At 40.1% G+C, this 20,645-nt stretch overlaps 1 long non-coding RNA gene across 1 annotated transcript in view; it reads left to right on the top strand.

Annotated features, from left to right (window-relative positions):
• The window catches only part of LOC126108731 (uncharacterized), a 67,673-nt gene extending 54,942 nt beyond the window's left edge, over positions 1 to 12,731 (top strand). The window contains exon 6 of the long non-coding RNA XR_007523613.1: positions 12,437 to 12,731. This is a non-coding gene — a long non-coding RNA (uncharacterized LOC126108731). The remainder of the gene's footprint in view (positions 1 to 12,436) is intronic.
• Positions 12,732 to 20,645: the final 7,914 nt, after the last annotated feature.

Below are 20,645 nucleotides of genomic sequence, written 5' to 3'. Positions count from 1 at the left end.
ATTAGTATGATTAATCCCACATCAATAACACTGTACGAACACACCAGCTGCTACCATGACGACGGCATCCTCACTACACAGACTAGAGGGCGCCTGATATACGCTTTATAATCCATGGCAACTGCGTCCTCTCCACAAGGAGTACAGGGCTCTGTAGTCCTTCCATATTAGCCATTTTAGTAAATTGACTCAAATGTTTTCTAGGTAAATGTACGAATAGATATATTATAATAGAAGATGACACCACCTTTTGTGTGTCGCAAATTGTTTTACTTTGTATTATGGCACATAATGTAATATACTTTTACGAGTTGACTACGGAACATTTGTTGTTATTTCATAATTAACACTATAATTGTAACTCTTTTTAAATGAAATGGTTCCGTCTTCTGTTATTTACTGTAACATAAATTTATGTTAAACCAAGGTGACAAGTAATTACATATAATAAACTGTATGAAATACCGTTGATCACCACTGGGGGCGTTGCCGTCTATTCACATGATATCAGCACGCTATTTAAGCCCATACGAAGGGTGAGTCTCGCATAGTTTCCTGTCGTTATGTGGACAGGCTTGACACCACCAAGAGTCGACCAATGGGCAACATACTTTAAATTTATGTAATTTTAGCTGTTGTATAATGGAGTCTTTCTGACGGATATCTATAATTTCACAGTGTAAACGCCCAGATGATGACCCCTACGTCGGGTTGAAACCGGTTGGCGGTATAATAATAATAATAATAATAAATGCGATTAAGACTGTTTTTGAGTAATTACTATTGATCATGCCATACCTCCCAAACTAGGTGTTGTACAACACAGTTTTATAACTGGCTTCAGTAGCATATGTTGATAACGGGTGGAAACTTTCTGGCCAACAGAATCAGTAACAGTGAAGTAATAAATTAAAATGTGTGACTTGGAATTTTTAGCAAACCAGCATTTGAAATGTATTACTTGACAAACTTTTTCACTTTACATTTTTTTGTGGGATATCAGAGCAAGAAAATTTTTCGGAAAGATTTGAAAACATTTTAACAGTTTGTTGGAAGTTTGTGGGTGCTACAGTTTTCTTTAGATGAGAGTAGTATTTTGTGGTTCATTGATGCCACGCGAGTTCGAGCGTGCTGCAATGAACATTTTGGTGTTACAGGCACAGTGGACTGGAGCGCAACATTAGTAGTGGGGCAGCAAAGGTAAAATGTGCAGTGGAGTGTGCAGTCTAAAAGGAAGGAGATGGTGTATTATTGGGAAGAGTATTCAGAAAGTGCAAAGCAATGACTCAAATCTCCTTGCGTTGTGAAGGATCGAATAACATTTTAGTAACAAAACAGTGGCGAGGCGATGGAGAAGAGCACCAGTTCCCACTGCCTATCATTCAAATGTATCTGAAACTAATGCAGTGCTCATGGATGATATGATGCCCTGGATAGGTGTTGACAGTTATGTCAAAGCTAAGGGATTCACGGTGAGGAACAGATTCACCGATTTCTTCGGTGGGCTTAATTTTAAGTCATTCACAGTACTAATCACAGTAACAACATCCAACTCATTATAATGGTGGTTAAAGCTCAGTAAACATGAATTTACTGATGATTTATTTTGGACATAATCAGACATTTCTTCTTACATGTTTCATTCAGTTTTCTTCAGATTTCTCCCCAAATTAACTCATTTTGCATCTAGTTTCTCATCCCGGTGTCAGCTGCGTTCCACGAAATATGACGTTTGGACACGAATTTGATAATTTGCTCATTGTTTGAGACAGAGAATCAGTCAGCTGACATTTTTGGTGAATAATTAGATCAGGAGAATTACGTAGTCTTAACTGCCCGTACATGGGAAAAAAATATTGCAGCTGTCATCTGGTATTTTCCAGCTGCTCAGTTGACTTTCCCACTACAAGTGCCCTCAAGCAAATCGCTGCAGTGTGCGAGACATACCCTTCCTGAGGCATGCTAGCGTGTCCCACAGTGGCACTGTTTTGCCGGACGCCAGGCAAATGGTCTGCTATGTTCGCATTGTGCAAGTGGGGAGCGCAGTCTCGCACACATTTTATGCAGCACGTTGCGGGAAATTCCCGCAGCTAGAAAAACGTTGCAGTGATGCAAAAGTGGATGGTAGGTAAAAAACATTCACAACCCGTGCTTTAATAAATCAGATAGCCATGTATAAAACAACTTAAAATATGTGTTTACTTGACCAGTGATTGGTAGCATTTTGGGCAGCAGGTTTCCTGCAGCAAACATGATAAACTGCCAGCTTTTCAGCTTCTTCCCAGTGTGGGAAGTTTGCAGGTGATACAGTTTTCCCCTGTTTCTGCATCCATCCATTAGTTTCCAAACCACTGATGACTAGGGGATTCTTCCGTCCTTCAGGCATAGAACGTGGCCCACAAGTGTCATTCTTCTTTCAGCAATGGTATTGTTTCGGCTGTGCAGACAATCATTTGAAACTTGGTCACGATGGCTAATATCAAAAATTTACGCTGAGTGTCATCAGTGAGAAACACTTAATTCGTGTGTCAATTTTGTTGACAATTTCCTAGATTCTGCACCCGTGCCTGGCCGTCACTAGAATGATAGACGGGAATGGACCTGCAGCTTAGTATAAGTACTTCTAGAGTCTTAATTCCTGTATAGATCAGATTGGGTGAAAGACTGCAGAAGCCCTTCCCAATTCAGCTAGTGATGTCTGCATCTACATCTCCACCACACTGAAGCGGCAAAAGTCACGGAATTCCTCGTAATATCTTCTCGAGCCTGATTTTGCCCAACATAGTGCAGCAATTTGACGTGGCACGGACTTGACAAGTCGCTAGAAGCCTCCCACAGTAGTAATGAGCAAAGCTGCCTCTATAGTTGTCTGTGTTCACGAAAGTATTGCCAGTGCAGGATTTTGTGGAGAACTGTCGCGTGAATGTTCAAGGAGACTCGTGTTGGGTAATCTTGGTGGCAAATGATTCACTCAAATTGTTCAGAACGTTCTTCAAACCAATCGCAAACAATTGTGACCAACTGACATGGCGAATTGTCATTCCATCATTTTCTGGGAAAATAAAGTCCATGTATGGCTGCAGGTGGTCTCCAAGTATTGAAGTAAAACTATTTACAGTTGACGACTGGTTGAGTTGGACCAGAGGACTACAGTCCATTCCACGTAAACACAGCCCACAACATTATAGAGCAACTACCGAGGCTTCGTGGAATCTGCACCACAGTTGAACCCTACCGTCAGCTCCTACCATCTGAAATTGGGGTTCATCTCACCAGTACACAATTTTCCAGTCACCTAGGATCCGACCGTTAGTCACAAGCTCAGGAGAGGTGCTGCAGATGATGTCGTGCTGTTAGCAAAGGCACTCGCATCATTTGTCTGTTGCTGTAGCAATTAATACCAGATTTCACTGCACTCTCCTAACAGGTGTGTTTGTCGTAAGTCCAACTGATTTCTGCGGTTATTTCACACAGTGCTGCTTGTCTCTTAGCACTGGCAACTCCACGCAGCACCACTGCTCTGGGTCGTTAAATGGAGGCCGTCAGCCACTGCATTGTCCGTAGTGAGAGGTAAAGCATGAAATTTGGTATTCTTGACACTGTGGATCTCGGAATATTGAATTCTCTGATAATTTCCGAAATGGAATGTTCCACGTGTCCATCTCCAACTAGCATTCCACATCCACAGTCCGTTAATTCCCGCCGTGTGAGCGTAGTCGTGTTGGAACCCTTTTTACATGAACCACCTGAGTGCACATGACAGCTCCCTGTTGTACTGCCGTTGTATACCTTGCATATGCAATTATACTGCCATCTGTTTATGTGCATATGGCTTTCCCATTACTTACAGATAAAACTGCTGAGATATGGAAATTGGTCAACACCTTGCAGTACCTTCTGTTGCACTAGAAGTTGCGTAGGTACATTTTCACTTGTTACGCATATTGTTTTTGTTTCATCACTGTTTCTTTTAAGTCCTAAAGAAATGGTCTCTCTACCCAGCTCGGTAACTATTAGTTGTAAACTGGGTTGTTTCTGTCAACAGAACAATATTATCAGCAAAATCCAGGTCCTTAAATCTGTATTACACGACATACCGAAGGTGTAAAAGTGAGGTGTGGCTGAAATGCTATCTAGCAGCAAAACGGGCAAAGCTATGATTGTAGCAGACTGTTAATCTGCCAGGTTGAAGTAGGAGAGGTTCTGTTAATGCAGGTGGCGTCTGTTCTATTCTGTCGTGTGTCCGTGTGTGTGCAGTAGAGGCGGTGACTCCTGTGCACAGAACGCAGCCTTGCGAGCGGACTTTCTACTAATTATTTTTTCCTTAGCAGTCAAAACACACAGATTGATTCGACAATTCTGCATAGTATCGTGGGTATTTTTTCAGTAAGCAGTAGCTTATAAATACATTAATGAAACAAATGAAATTGCATATTTTTGTATCCCTGTTGAAAGAAAGCTCTATATCTAATGATAGCTTCTTATTGTAGCTATGGAATGGAATAAAAAGAGCTTTCAAGTGATAATTGAAGAATTCAGCAACCAAAGGTGTCGCTATGACCTAACAGATATTTTGTACCACGATAAGGCGATCTACAGATCTACAAATGTTTCATTCTGAGTTTATACAAGTTAATGTGCTTATAATTTTACTTTTGATAGACGTGTGTGTGTGTGTGTGTGTGTGTGTGTGTGTGTGTGTGTGTGTGTGTGTGTGTGTGTGTGTGTGTGTGTGTATATATGTATCACATAAATTGGTGAAAGTAGCACATGCCTTTGGTTCTGTAGCTGTATTATTTCGGCACGCCAGGAAGGAAAGCTTGGCCAGAATAGGAGAAAAAGTGAGAAAAGTTGTGTCTGGTGTGACGAACGAGGAATGTGAAGCATGCTTAGCCTCCTTACGTTTGCATTATTCAGCTGAACTCAAAAAGATGTGGGGAAAAAATGCGCAGTAGCTCAGGCGGGACCAACCATAAACCAAGCGTGTGGTGGTTTGACCTATTGGCATATTTGAAAGACCACATAGCGCATAGAAAACTGCTGACAAATATCCCACTCTCTGTCGTATTAATTTTTGTCACTCTGTCATTACACGTTTCCTGCATTCTATAAGATAAGCGTATACTGTTGCAGGAATCTACATTGATATCAACAGTTAATTTCTGATACTAAAAATATGCTTCACAGGGTTCATACATGTCCACTTAGTGCAGAAATTGTTGATTTGTGTGATGATAAGCTAGTGCTTTCAAATATTATGCTTCCACTTTGTGTGTGCTCTTCGTGTCATTTCTGTGTGTGAAAACATTCACATGTGAGATGAGATGCACAGTAGTGGAAACTTTGATGCAAGCACACTGGTAGTAATAAATGAAATTAACTTAAACTACCTCAAATACATGTAAGGCAGAACGGTAGATTGTGAGCATTTTTTGTGGTCTATTGTGCAGAAGTATCCACTAGACTTTCTGAAAAATCTGATACATCTCTGTGTGTACTGGTTTGCAGAGATGCTCCTGTATCAGTTTCAGAAGAGGTAAAGTCAATGATCTTTAATAGGAACTGCTGAGCAATTTATTTGTTTGTAACATACTCTAATGCCTTAAACGATCAAAAGCAATGTGAAGTTGGATTGCAAAAATTCACACCTATCTGTCATAATTTGACTTCCTTGATATGTTCAGCCTATCTTCTTCTCTGGATTGCCGGCTCCGTTGATCTCCAAAACATTCTTCTTCGTAGAATGCTCCTGGTTAACACGAATTTGTAAGACACTCTCTCTCTACTTTGGAAATAATATAGTACTCGAAGGATACTTTTAGTTCAGTCTTGGTACATTCCAGCTTCCACAAATAACATATTCTCCATTTCCCACATCAATATTTGAATGTATACAAGTCAACCGATTCGTCTCGCATTAGACTCGATAAAATACATCTGCAGTAAAGTTGATTTAACAACCACATAATTTATGAACCCGTCTTGCCTCTAGAGAGTCCAACACGTGAAGTACTTAAAAATAAAAATCTATTTTACACTTCACTATCACTTCTTGATACTTCATTTAGTCCCTGGAGTCCTCCTCTACTTTTAGACTTCTTTACTCTTAACAGATACTATGTTTACCTATACTCCGACTCGACATTCCTTAACAATTATCACAATCGATTCCTCTCAGGTTTATTCTCTTTCCTTACTCCCGTCTCCCTAACTACTTGACATAGAATTCTTCTAGTTATATGTATATATACAGGGTGGTCCATCGGAAGTTTCGGATGAGATTATCTCCAAAATTATCAAGTAAAATTGAGTAAAAACAGTAGATAAGACATGTTTGCAAGATCAGATGAGGACATAAATAAATGGAAACACCCGTTTTTTATTGCAGATTCGGATTCTCCATAAAAAAGTAATAAAGTTTTGTCTGAAACATTTTTAAACCGTTGACAGATGGTGCTGAAATCAAGAAAAATTAAAATTGGGAAGAACTCAGATTTATTTAGAATGATCCGAGGACGACGCATGAAATCGATACAAAATGTGCACTCATTCTTTCATTATGCCAAATTAAGCTTCCCCCCCCCCCCCCCCCCCCCACACACACACACACACACACACACACACACACACACACACACACACAGTATTTGATGGAAGGAGGCGGAATGGTATTAAAATCTCGTTACAGAACTCTTTACAATTTAATTACTCTCCTGACTGTGGCGCTACCGTGGCCAAACTGGCAACTATGGCTCAATATAAAGGTCGGTGTAATGTGATCAGACGTTACTTCACTTTCAGATTGTGAACCTTAAACATCAACTGACGAAAGTAAATTATTCTTTAGCGAAACATGGCTCACTTATCCTCCTACAGAGATTGTTGATATGATGTTAATTTTAGGTGGATGCCACAACAAGTACGCTGCAGCTGCGTAATTGTATGCGGATAGTTTCCCAAACAGATGACATCCAAGGGACAATATTATTGGACATTGCACTCGACGTGCTCGAAATGGATACGTGCACCGTCCACCTCGTCATCGCGATTACAATGAAAATTACGCTCGTACCCTACTATTCTCACCGGTGTTCAACTGGATCCTGAAACGTGTAGTTGTGCAATCAGACACAAACTGGAATATCGAAATCAACTGCTTTGAGGATTTTGAAGGCACATAAATATCATGAGTATCATATTACACTCACAGAGGCCTTAATGCAAAAAGATACGCAAATATGCTTGCATTTCTGCCAATGGGCCTTGGAAATAATAGGTGGCAATGACTTTTTTTAGGTAAGTTATGTTCTCTGATGAAGCCACATTCAAAAGCAATGGCGAATTAAATCATCACGATTGTCATTATTGGTCCCCTGTCAATCCACGCCGACCCATTGACAATAAACACAAATGGTCGTTCATGGTCTGGTGTGGAATTTTAAACAGTAACTTGATAGGACTGTTTTTTGACCAAAATGTTACTGGGGAATCTTGTTTACAACTTCTCTGTGATGATTTGTTGGAGCTAATGGAAGATGTTGATTTAGAAACTAGGCAACAAATGTGGTTCCAACAGGACGGAGCAGCTCACCATTATGCTAAAAATTTGCGGAACGTTTTAAATGTACAGTACCCTGGTCGGTGGATAGGATGCGGCGGACCGATTCAGTGGCCTCCACATTCACCAGACCTAACATCTCCTAATTTTTTTCCCTTGTGAGGTTATTTAAAAAATATCGTTAATGAAAAAGAGCCCACAACACGAAACCATACGGAGCAACGCATTTGAATAGCATGTGTAGCCATATCGCGGGATGTGCTGCTCAAAACTGTGGACATCTTATGCAGACAATTGACTTCATGCATTGGAGCAAATGGGGATGATTTTGAACAATTTCTTTGTGGATAATTTCATTATTTAAGCACCCCAAATTGTGAGAGGCAAGGGGACTCACTAATGAAGCACCCCATGGGAACATCATTCTACTATGTCCATATCATTGTTCCTGGGTAACGCTAAAAGTAGGATACAGTACATCTTGTACAACAATAGCTTAATTTGGCATAACGAAAGAACTGGTGCACATTTTTTATCGATTTGATGCGTCTTTCTCACACAATTCTAAATAAATAAGAGTTCTTCCACAATTTTACTTTTTTCTCGATTTTAGCAATGGTCAATGGTTTAAAAATGTTTCAGACAAAACTCGATTACTTTTTTATGGAGAATCCGAATCTACAATAAAAAATGGGTGTTTCCATTTAAGATTTAAAAGTTGTCCTCCACCCCACCCAAAGGGACGGGAGCTGGAGGTCACGTGTAGTATCATTTGATGATGTCCCCCTTAGACGTTACGAACCTGTCTTTCCCACTATTTTTTACCTGATGTACTGTTTTCGAGATAATCTCATCTGAAACTTGAGATGGACCACCCTGTATATTTTCCTATATATACATGCAATGTACTACCGACACAATAAACAACAATGTGTGCATATTTCCTGCTGTACACAAACCTTCCCTCTCCAACACTTGATGGTTCTCACCTGTGTGTGTGTGTGTGTGTGTGTGTGTGTGTGTGTGTGTGTGTGTGTGTGTAGCCTGATTCTCGGCCTACTTATTTGAAGTAATTTGTAGGTTATTGGAAACCAGGAAGGACTTCTGCAATGGAAGTAGATGCATATGGAAAGAGGGACAAATAGATAGGTCCTCAAACGAGAAGTAAGAAAGGGGAAAAAAAAAATAGATGTGGTTGCTAAGATCGAAGAAGAGAAAGAAGACAGCCACAGAGACGGGAAACCTTTCCAACCCCCTTCCCCAGGACCCCTACCTCGCCGGTTCTCGAGTGACAAGCTGGAGAAGGTTCCTACGGAACAGACATTCCCACTGTGACCTTTAAGGCCCCCCGAAGAAAATCTTAGCAACCCTGTGGAAATAGCAGTGTCAAAGATTCAGACACACTTGTTTGCAAGGGTTGTTTGAAAGGTGTGATGTGTGTTTTGTGTCATTCGTGATTTATCTGTTAGTTTAAATCGTGCTTTTACCTACACTACCCAGCCCCTTTCAAAATCGATACAAACCCTCCCGTATATATCATATCTCATGAAAGGTATAAAATATTCTATTCAAAATAAAGAATTATACACTACGATAAAATATTTGTTCTGTCCGTCACATTATATTACATTATCCATAAATATAATGTTCTACTCTTTTCATTTCATGTCTAGAGATCACTGTTTTTTCCGTGGTTCTCTTACACCAGTCTTTAAGTTATGTTTATATCCAATTTGCTAAATACTAAAATTATAGGATAGTTTCAGAATTCAGTAATAAACTACAGAATCGTGTAAGATTTGAAGGGAATTCAGTGCAGGAAAACTATTTTGGAAGAAACACCGAAAACAACTCGGGATCCGACAGTTGTCACTCCGCCCGTTAACACGGAACGTTAACGTCCCTGCGGGATAAATGTGACTCCGCCCGGATCTCATGGATCTGGTATTAACTTCACTTGAGCAAGTGCAAACCAGTAATTCTCGCTTAATTTTGTGTGGAAGTCCCGCCCCCCACGGCAAAACAATCACCACTTAACTAGGTAACACAACATCAGGTAAAGTTATTCCATTTTCTACCCTATCCTGGATAAATTTGAATCCTTTCCACAAGTCACCTATAACCTTGCTGGTATTATTAATTTCGGAAGAAGCAATAGTCGAAATGTTCAGGAGGTTACTCTCTTGACAACTCCTCGATCTATCATTTCTTAAAATGGTTCCTCCAAGCTACGTACACTTCTAATAACAAAGCTGGATATATTCTCTTTGAAATTTCATCCTACATTATTTACTCATGTACTGCCACCTGAAATTTGCTATTGAATAATCGACATTAATTTCTTAGACTGATGTGTCTCTTTCGAAGTACTTAAACCTTGTGTTACATTATTGTATTCATTATTGTACACGTCTTATAAAGATTCTAAGTTTCCAATGGGTTTCGATTCTACATTATTACATTTGGCATCAAATTCAGTTTCCAAAGCAGCCATGTCTTCACATCGATTACTAGATTCTTTGCTTTGTGTGTCTGCTCTGATGATGATCAACAAACCTTCAACAAACCTATGTTTGTCATCTGAATATTTAAAGTTTCATACTGATCCTTTAGTTCAGAATCCATTGAGTTATTAAGTCTAGGTTTTTATTCAAAATCTCACTTCGAGCATCCGATTTAGAATTTAGTGATTTCATCACTGTGTCTATTTCTCTACTTACATTAGCACTCTGTGCACGGAGTTTTTCACTTGAAGTTGCACTTACTTCATTTCTCAAAGAAGCACCCTGGTCATCTATTTTCTCATTTGAGTATTCACTGAGTCGAAATTAACTTTGAGCATTTAAAGTTTTATTTAGTTCCTTTCTTAAAGAAGTATTTTGAGCAGTCATTTTGTTTCTTGAAGCTGCTGAATCTGTACTTTGGTCATCTATTTTATCACTTAGTTTTAATCAAATTCACTAATTCAGACCGGTCTGGCACCTCCTCACTCACTTTCATTGCTATGGCTGGTTCTGAAGTTTCCCCAATTCTCTGTGTATTATCCATATTTGTCTTAGTTTTTGATCAGGTGATCATTTAACGAATTAACTCTAAGCATTGTAACTACACTAATGCAGTTTCTTCGACTTTGTACTCGAACAATTATTATTTTTTGCTCACCCGGTGTAGAGTTTAGACTCCATCGATGAGCAGGTGTGGAATCGGCACCGGTGAACGATAACTGGTGCTGGTGGCATCGGTTGCTGGTTTTCGTGTCTGCATCGGTGTGCGGGTGTAGAATCGGCACCGATTAGCAGCAACTGGTGCCGGTGATGTCGGATGTTGTCTCTGCATCTGCATCCCTGCGATGCGTGTGGGAGCTGGACACTCCTCACACCGAATCTTCATAGTTGAATTATTCTCGTTGCATGTCTTCTTAGTCTTAATACATCGAGGTCTTCTTTTCATTCTTTTAACATTATTACTTTCGTACATCTTTCACTGTGTTGCATTCACAAAATTTTTTATTTAAGTTTGGGACTTAATTCAATTACATGAAACAGTTCTCTTGTCTTGTTATTCCTGATTGCTATGGCAACACATCATATCTTCTGCTTCGATTTTCTCTCAAAATTCCCATTTTTCCAAGTCCTGTCACAGTGATATTTGATATTAGAAGTTAAAAAAATACTTAAGTATGTGCGTACATCTTGGAAAATAACCTCTAAAATACGTACATAATTAACAAAGTTTTAAATCACTTTATTCTTTCTGAATGTTTTTTTTTTACATATTTGAAAAGTTACATATGAAACATTACATTAATTTTTTGCTTCAAGGTACGCTGCACATAAAATTTTAAATAAGTGACATTTTAGTTTATTTTTTAATGTGAAAGTGGACATGTTTTCTATTATCTTTATGTAGTTTGGCAAACAGTTGCATAGAAGGCATTTTGCTTTTACAGGCTCTTCGTCAGTTAAGTTGACCCAATTTCCTTCAGTATGTTTCTTTAAATTTTGTTATAGTTCTGGATATTTCTGTTTAACAACGCAGCTTGGCGACTTTTTATGTTAATACATACACAATCAAAAGGCTTTTGAAAAGTCTAGAAACATACCACAAACTTTCTTAGTAAAGAAAAAATGCCATATTCTGATTGATGCCTAGCACAGATTTAGCACAGGTAGATCCAGCAGCACAGCAACAGCTGAATTTTTACTGTATTCAACTATGGCACTAGATTGACAAAAGAAAGTTTGTGGTATGTTTCTAGACATATTTTTATTAATTGCACATTCTATTATTTTAGATGAGACATGTGTAATAGTTGTTGTTTGGTAATTTCCTGGATCTTTCTTGCTGCACTTTGGAAATGGGGATCACCTATCTCTTTCTTAAACATGTCAGGAATGATGTTCCAACCGTGGCTAAATATATTTAAAAAAGTTAGAGGCTTTACCACCCGTTGCAGTCTAGTAGATATAACATCTCATCTGTAAGTATTTTTGTTTTTTAATCGATGTATTTTTACTAGTTCAGATTCATTTGTTGAGAGAAAGAGACAATTTTCTCACGAGGAGTACTTCCAATGATTGTGTCAGTAGAGTTTTGCTTTGTTACTTTGCCCACTGCCTCACCATAATGTTGATTTATAATATCACAGACTTCTTCAGTGTTTTTCTTTATAGAAAATAAGAAAGAGATTCAACACTGACCTCTCCATATTATTATATAAATTTATTGCAGCAAGCCAGTGGTTCCAACATCCATGTTATTTAAACCAACAATTTTATACAGTCTATTGTATTTGGCACAATGAATTTTAATTGTAATGTTATTATTTTAACATGTTTACAGAGCAATATTTAATAAATTCCTTTTTTTTTTTCCTAGTACTCACGAGACATTTACAGTGGGGTGTGCAGTTGAGAACAGTTCTCCATCTACCCCTCAGTGCTCACCATAATTATCCAAAGTGGGGCACTATGCCACTTCCAAGAAGCAGGCCAAAGATGTCCTGGTAAGCAGCACATTGTCAATGCTGCGAGACAAACAACAGCAATGAATGGGAGCAATGAGGATGGCAAGTTGGGCCAGTATGTTGCAGCTGAGCTGATTACAACTAAAAAGAGAAAATTGGAGGCAGAGACAAAGTGCCTTATCATGAATGCCATCATGGGTGCAATTCAGAAAGTTACTGATTGTTAATTTTTAAATAAAAGATTGAAAATTAAAAATTGTGCTTCTTTATAGCTTCCCACTGCCAGGGTACATACCCTACAGGACTGAAATATTCACAGGATTATCACTCACTTCTGTGGCACGTGACGATGTCCTGTTTCCGTCCTGTTGCGGTAAGCTTGCGAGAGATTTGCCACACCGCCAAGACCCATTCCCTACGGTTTACAGATCTGTGTCTTCGATATCAGTACTTGCCAGATAAGTGCTATCTGCATCATCAATTGAATAATTGCGCAGCAGACAAACGATGGAAAATCTAGGATGGAATGTAACAATATTATGAAATGAAAGTTGCCACTCACTATATAGTATGTTGCGTGCGCACGCGCACGCACGCACACACGCGCGCGCACACACATACTGCAGTCTCTGGTAACGGAAGCCGCACTGAGTGGCTTCAGTTGCTAGAGACTGCAGGGACTGATCTGGCTGTTGGCATAGATCCCCCCCCCCCCCCCCCCCCCATCAATTACCCTGCCATTTCAACCAATGCCAAGGGTGAACCTATCTATACCTAGAATCTAAAACAGCCTGCAAAACAAGGCTGTGAAATGTTTTTTAGTTGTAACACGTCAAGCCAGCAGATCGTAGAGGGATAGGCTCAACATGCTTCCTGTCCATTGCACCTGAGGAGAGAATTTGTACAAATATTTAATTGCAGCAAACTGCTGAAAAGTCCTACTGGTGAAGAATATTTAAGATACAATTTCTTTTTTATACATTTATATTCACTTCGGGAATGCCAGGTTTTCAGTACATAGCTCAATTTTGTGGCTTACCAATACAGCTTGGAAACTGCCACAAGTTTTAAAATTTTTCTGAAATTTGATTTCCTTATGCTTGTGTTGTTGCGGCCTGTTAACAATTTAAACAAAATTAGCCACTTAGCGCCACCTAAAGGTACTCCCTACTTGAAAAATAACACTAGTTTACCTTCAAGTATTTATCTTTCAGTCTGATGCAAATTTCAGCACACACCTGCACAATAATTTTTTGAAATGCTTGGCTGTGAAATTCTATGACTGAAAACTAGGCTCTAAATGATTCCCTAGTTGCCAGGAATCGAAGTGTGACAATCAACCTGAAACATAGTAGGGCATAATGGAGGTTGTCAGTGATATATGATGGTCAAATCATAAAACACAAGTTAAATGGTCCGATTCTTACCTCCGACTAGGTGAAATAGCTTCCCTCAGCACAGTGTCACACACAAATCCCACCGTGTAGCATGGACAATAGTTAGTCAAAACAGGACACATCCATCCTGGCTAAATTCCTGAATTCCAGAGGATCTTCGGGCCTAAACTCTTTGCTTAACAGGGAGTCTATGACCCTCCCTGCCTTCAGCCCTTCTTTGCAGCCGAGGCAGAACCCAAACCCTGCCCCTGGCGTTACATCACCGTTCAGTCTTAACTACTGAAGAAGCTACTGTCACTGCAAATGCAGCTTAAATAATACCATCGTCCAAGTCTAAAACACTGTGAAACAAAAGCGAAAGTAAACATAGTTAATAATAATAATTTTCTTCTACCACCAACAGAACGGTTTAGTGTACAATTCTGTATAACCATGACATAATTTCATTCTAGTGCTGCTTAATAAATATGAACCTAGATCACTCAGAAGATTTAATGAGTAGTATCAGTTCTAAGAAACGATAAATTTGCATACTCGACAACATAAACAAGACTGTAGTTCCGAATATGTTCTCTTGGGGCACTAGGGTAGACATACACGGTAGGTATATCACACAATCGGTCGAAGTGCCACACTTGTTGCTTGGGGTGCTCATGCAGATTTGTATATGTTAGGTGTGTCTTGTGCTTAAGACTAGTTTGCTCATTCAGACGTATACCTGTGTTGGATTTTTTCATAGTTTTGTTCATTAAGAAATTATGACTTATATAGAAAGGAATGGTGACAGAATGAATGCTGGTGTTGAATTCTTCTCGGGTTAACAGCCGAGTGGTGGTGTCGTCTTGTCGCAGTGTTTCAATGAATTTTATACCTGTCATCTTTGCCAGAAAGTGATTGGTACGAAACATTGAAACGTCGTGACAAGATGATGCGACCACTCGGGTGATAACTGGAGAAGAATCCATCAGTGGAACACGCCGAGAAAGACTGCAATTGCATAGAATGCATGCTTGTTTGGTGCCTGTCGGAATATGAAAGAAATAGGTGTTCCTATCTTCTGTTCCTTCCTCTCCACCACAGAGCCGCCAATTTCTGGTAGGGAAAGGGGGGGGGGATTGGGGGGGGGGGGAGTCAAGGAGTTGAAGAATTTAATTAAGTAGTCACTCAAATTGATGAGAGTGCGAGGGGGCGCTATTCATTTAACTCGTGCCTGAAAGTGTACCTGTGTCAGTGAGGGGTTGGGGGGAGTGTTGGAGGATTCCTGAGGGTTGGTAGGGGGAAGGGGGTGAACTCAGTGAGTCAATCAAAAGAGAACAACAGCTTTCCCCCTGAATGCGTATTTGAACCTGATGTAGGCAACCTACAGTGACAAATTGCTCTGAAACATAATTTTTGCCCCTAGGGCAAAGAAAGTGCGAAGACAATTTGTTAGAGCAGGTTGACTACATATAGGGCAAGTATGCACTCGGGGGCAAACCTATAGTTCTCTTTTGATGGCTATGACCCCCTAGGGATGATCCTTTCTTTTCATTGACACTTCCTTAACCTATTGTTCCCCCATCCCTCCCCCCCAACCCCCTGGAAACCTCCAATCCCCTCCCCCCTTCCCATCAGTGATGCAAGTACATCACATCTTCAGGCCTTAATTAGTCGAATAGCTCCCTCACATACTCATCAATTGGATTGACTGCTTAATAAAATTGATTCCTTATAAATCCACCCCCTCTCTGCTAAATCCTCAGCTCTTCCTTACCAGGAAATTGGCAGCTCTGTACTTGTAGCACACCTGATGACGTCCTTTTGTTTCGGATGAATATTCATTTTCCAGGACTACGTACAGGGTTCTATCAAAGTGTTCATGCTATGAGAGATATATACCACATAAATTAATAAGTTATAGTACTGATCCCCCGTGGTACACAAAACGGGTCAGATCGCTGTTGCAGAAGCAGCGAAAAAAGGATGCTAAATATAAAAGACGCAAAATCCCCAAGACTGGCAAAGTTTTGAAGAAGTTCGAAATATAGCGCGTACTTCAATGCAAGATGCCTTTAATAATTTCCCCAACGAAACCTTGGCTCGAAATCTGGCAGAAAATGCGAAGAGATTCTGGTCATACATAAAGCACACCAGTGGCAAGACACAATTAATGCTTTCACTGCGCGATAACAACGGTGAAGTCACCGATGACAGTGCCACTAAAGCAGAGTTATTAAAGAGGAGGCTGCTAAGTTCACCGCACTTGGATACGATGTGACGTCATTATGACGTATACACGCTACATCGAAAACGATAGAAACCGTATATTCGACTTTTGTGAACTTTCGAGAGGTTGTGACAGGTTAGCGCTGTACTCTGCGTCATTCGTTTAAATGTGTTCTGCGTTCCTTGCGTTCAAATCGTGTATTGTACTGTGTGTGTGTCCTGTGGGTTGTTTTTCGTTGCTCTTTTCTAATTATGTGTTCAGCATTCGAGAGACTAATGAGAGAAAAGCTGAAAAGAGTACAGCATCGATGACGACGGGCAATTGCGTGGTTATTGTGAATCTCAAGCAGAAATTGATGTACTTCTGACCCAGCTGAAGCGCGTCGGTTATTCGTACTCGGTGAGAAGAAGCGCTCAGCAGCCAAAATCTTTAGATGCGTCAAGACACTAACCTTTCGTTAAGATTACATTGAGAAATCCAGTTCCCCTCGTATTTCATCTCCGGTCGACGATTTTTCTTCAACAATGCCTCATATTTTTCTTTTCAAGTTCGAAATTCAATCATTCTACACACCAGTCATTACTGGACACTAAGGTACCTGTCTCTGCGGTCCGAGTGTAAAATTACTTGGAATTATGGTTGATAAAAGACTACCTTGGGATGGACATGTAAATAACTTAGCTAACAAACGTGCACGAGTTCTCTTTCAGCTATATAAATTAAGAAAAAAAAGTCAGCGAGAGTATGCTGCTACAATCTAATATGTACTGACAAGACCAATTCGATGAAACCATACTAAAATATTGATAATAAATAAATATTATTTTCGGCGTAAGCATTCAATACAACAATCACACAATCTAATCTGGTCGGGACATAAGAAGACTTCACTTTTTTACGAAACGTGTTGTCCGCGGTGTTTTCAAGGCCACGGTCAGGAATATTTCTATTAATATCCAGCTCTTTTATTTTGGCGAAATACATATACGCTACCACACTAAGCTGTTATCAGAATCGAACGTGCCAAAACAAACCACTGGCTGACGACAGTTTAGAATCTCGAACGTTCGTAAAAGTCGATAAGTGTGTTAATCGACTAAAGCGTATATACGTCATAATGACGTCACATCATATCCAGGTTGGGTGAACTTAGCATCCTCCTATTAAAGAAGGTTTTCCGAAACTCCTTCACCAAAGAACATGAAGTAAATATTCGTGAATTCCAATCAAGAACAACTGCCAAGATAAGAAACATAGAAGTTAATATCCTAGGTGTCGCAAAGCAGCTCAAATCACTTAGTAAAGGCAAGACTTCGAGTGCAGATTGTATACCAGTCAGGTTCCACTCAGAGTATGCCGATAGAATAGCTCCATATTTAGCAATTATATACAACCGCTTGCTCACAGAAAGATCCGTACCTAAATATGGGGAAATTGCTCAAGTCACACTAATACCCAAAAAGGGAAGTAAGAGTAATCCATTGAATTACAGGCCCATAGCACTAACGTCGATTAGCAGTAGGGTTTTGGAACATATACTGCATTCGAACATTATCAAATACCTCGAAGAAAACGGTTTATCGACACAGTCAGCACGGATTCAGAAAATATCGTTATTGCGTAACACAACTAACTCTTTATACTCCCGAAGCAATGAGTGCTATCGACAGCGGATGTCAAATTGATTCCATATTTTTAGATTTCCAGAAGGCTTTCGACACCGTTCCTCACAAGCGTCTTCTAACCAAACTACGTGCCTACGGAATATCGCCTCAGTTGTGTGACTCGATTCGTGATTTCCTGTCAGGAAAATCACAGTTCGTAGTAATAGAGGGAAAGTCATCGAGTAAAACAGAAGTAATATCTAGCGTTCCCCAAGGAAGTGCTATAGGCCCACTGTTGTTCCTGCTCTATATTAACGACATAGGAGACAATCTGAGTAGCCGTCTCAGATTGTTTGCAGATGATGCTGTCATTTACCGTCTTGTAAAGTCATCACATGACCATGTATGGTGCGAAAAGTGGCAATTGACCCTGAACAAAGAAAAGTATGATGTTATTCACACGAGTATTAAAAGAAATCCGCTAAATTCGATTACGCGATAGGTCACACAAATTTTGAAGGCTGTAACTAAATGTTTAGGGATTATAATTACAAAAACCCTAAATTGGAAGGGTCACGTAGATAATGTTGTGAATAGAGCAAACCAAAGACTGCGATTCATTGGCAGAACACTTATAAAGTGCTACAGAGACTGCTTACACCACGCTTGTCCGCCCTATTCTGGAGTATTGCTGTGCTGTGTGGGATCCGCATCAGGCGGGATTGACGGATGACATCGAAAAAGTAAAAAGGACAGTTCGTTTTGTATAATCACGAAATAGGGGAGATAGTGTCACAGACAGGATACGTGGGTTGGAGTGGCAATCATTAAAACAAAGGCGTTTTTCCGTTGCGACGGGATCTTCTCGTGAAATTTCAATCACCAGTTTTCTCCTCCGATTACGAAAACATTCTGTTGGCACCCACCTACATAGGGAGAAATGATGATCGCGATAAAATGACAGAAATCAGGGATCGCACAGAAAGATTTAAGTGCTCGTTCTCCCTGCGCGCCGTTCGTGAGTGGAACGGTAGAGAGACAGCCTGAAGGTGGTTCATTGAACCCTCTGCCAGGCACTTCATTGTGAATAGCAGGGGTAATCATGTAGACGCAGATGTGTGTGTTGTGAAACCTATTCAATGTTTGGACCTTCAGTTAAAGTCTGCAGTTGGGCACATTGTCAGGTGCTTCCTAGAGCTATAGCAGCATGAAATCTGCGTGTTGCTCTTAATCTATCATTCACACGATATTGTGTGAGAAAAGAGCAAGTTGAGTTTCACATGAGCATTGCTTTTCAAAATCTATGTTGATTTGTGGATAGAAGCTTTTCTGTCAAAGGAAATTTATTGTATTGTGGCTAATGAGGGATTTTGATTTGAAAATGTTTTACTTCTACATCTACATTTATACTCCGCAAGCCACCCAACGGTGTGTGGCGGAGGACACTTTACGTGCCACTGTCATTACCTCCCTTTCCTGTTCCAGTCGCGTATGGGTCGCGGGGAGAACGACTGTCTGAAAGCCTCCGTGCGCGCTCTAATCTCTCTAATTTTACATTCGTGATCCCCTCGGGAGGTATAAGTAGGGGGAAGCAATATATTCGATACCTCATCCAGAAACGCACCCTCTCGAAACCTGACGGTCAAGCTACACCGCGATGCAGAGCGTCTCTCTTGCAGAGTCTGCCACTTGAGTTTGCTAAACATCTCCGTAACGCTATCACGGTTACCAAATAACCCTGTGACGAAACGCGCCGCTCTTCATTGGATCTTCTCTATCCCCTCCGTCAACCAGATCTGGTACGGACCCCACACTGATGAGCAATACTCATGTATAGGTCGAACGAGTGTTTTGTAAGCCACCTCCTTTGTTGATGGACTACATTTTCTAAGGACTCTCCCAATGAATCTCAACCTGGTACCCGCCTTACCAACAATTAATTTTATACGATCATTCCACTTCAAATCGTTCCGCACGCATACTCCCAGATATTTTACAGAAGTAACTGCTACCAGTGTTTGTTCCGCTATCATATAATCAGACAATAAAGGATCCTACTTTCTATGTATTCGCAATACATTACATTTGTCTATGTTAAGGGGTCAGTTGCCACTCGCTGCACCAAGTGCCTATCCGCTGCAGATCTTCCTGCATTTTGCTACAATTTTCTAATGCTGCAACTTCTCTGTATACTACAGCATCATCCGCGAAAAGCCGCATGGAAATTCCGACACTATCTACTAGGTCATTCAAAAGCATTAATAATTAATATCTTACCTTTTGACTGTTGGCAGTCTGTTAGATTTTGCTCCTTAATGGAAAGATGCTTTCTGAACTGTAGAGCAGGAGCCATAGTCTGTATGGAAAGTATTTTTGTTTTTGGCAGTGAAAGTGACATTTTGTACCAAACTCATTCTTATCACTTACTACAAATACCATTAAGAGTATTTTGATTGGTGCACAAATACAAGAATTCCTCCGATGAAGCTCCTGTTTACTTACATTATCAACCTTGCACAACATATTTGCTGCACATCTCTGTAGAATACTTTTTTGTTCTTAGCTGTAACTACCCACCAGAGTGTAGGACAGGACTGAATTAAAGTATGTGAAGTGTGCTACTATTTCTTATCTGCAATTCGACAGTGTGAGAGAGATTACTGTGTGCATAGCGGGCAGAATCATAGTCATCAAGAGTTTCTGTCCCTTGTTTCTGAATCTTTGGTTTTTACCAGTTTATTTCTTAGTTCTGTGTCAGAAATTTTTAAGACGTCCTGTTGCAGTGCACTTCATATTGCTATGACCACAGACGTTTAACGTGCAGCATGTAAATAACCTTCATAGCTACTCATTCCCCAACCAGTTTGCTTTGTGTTATACCAATTGTTTCCCAGGTGTTTAGTCTTTCCAGTGC

Source organism: Schistocerca cancellata, chromosome 11 (genome assembly GCF_023864275.1).
Source record: "Schistocerca cancellata isolate TAMUIC-IGC-003103 chromosome 11, iqSchCanc2.1, whole genome shotgun sequence".
NCBI lineage: Eukaryota > Metazoa > Arthropoda > Insecta > Orthoptera > Acrididae > Schistocerca > Schistocerca cancellata.
Note: the sequence above shows the minus strand (reverse complement) of the source record. Positions and strands in the feature narration are given on the sequence as shown.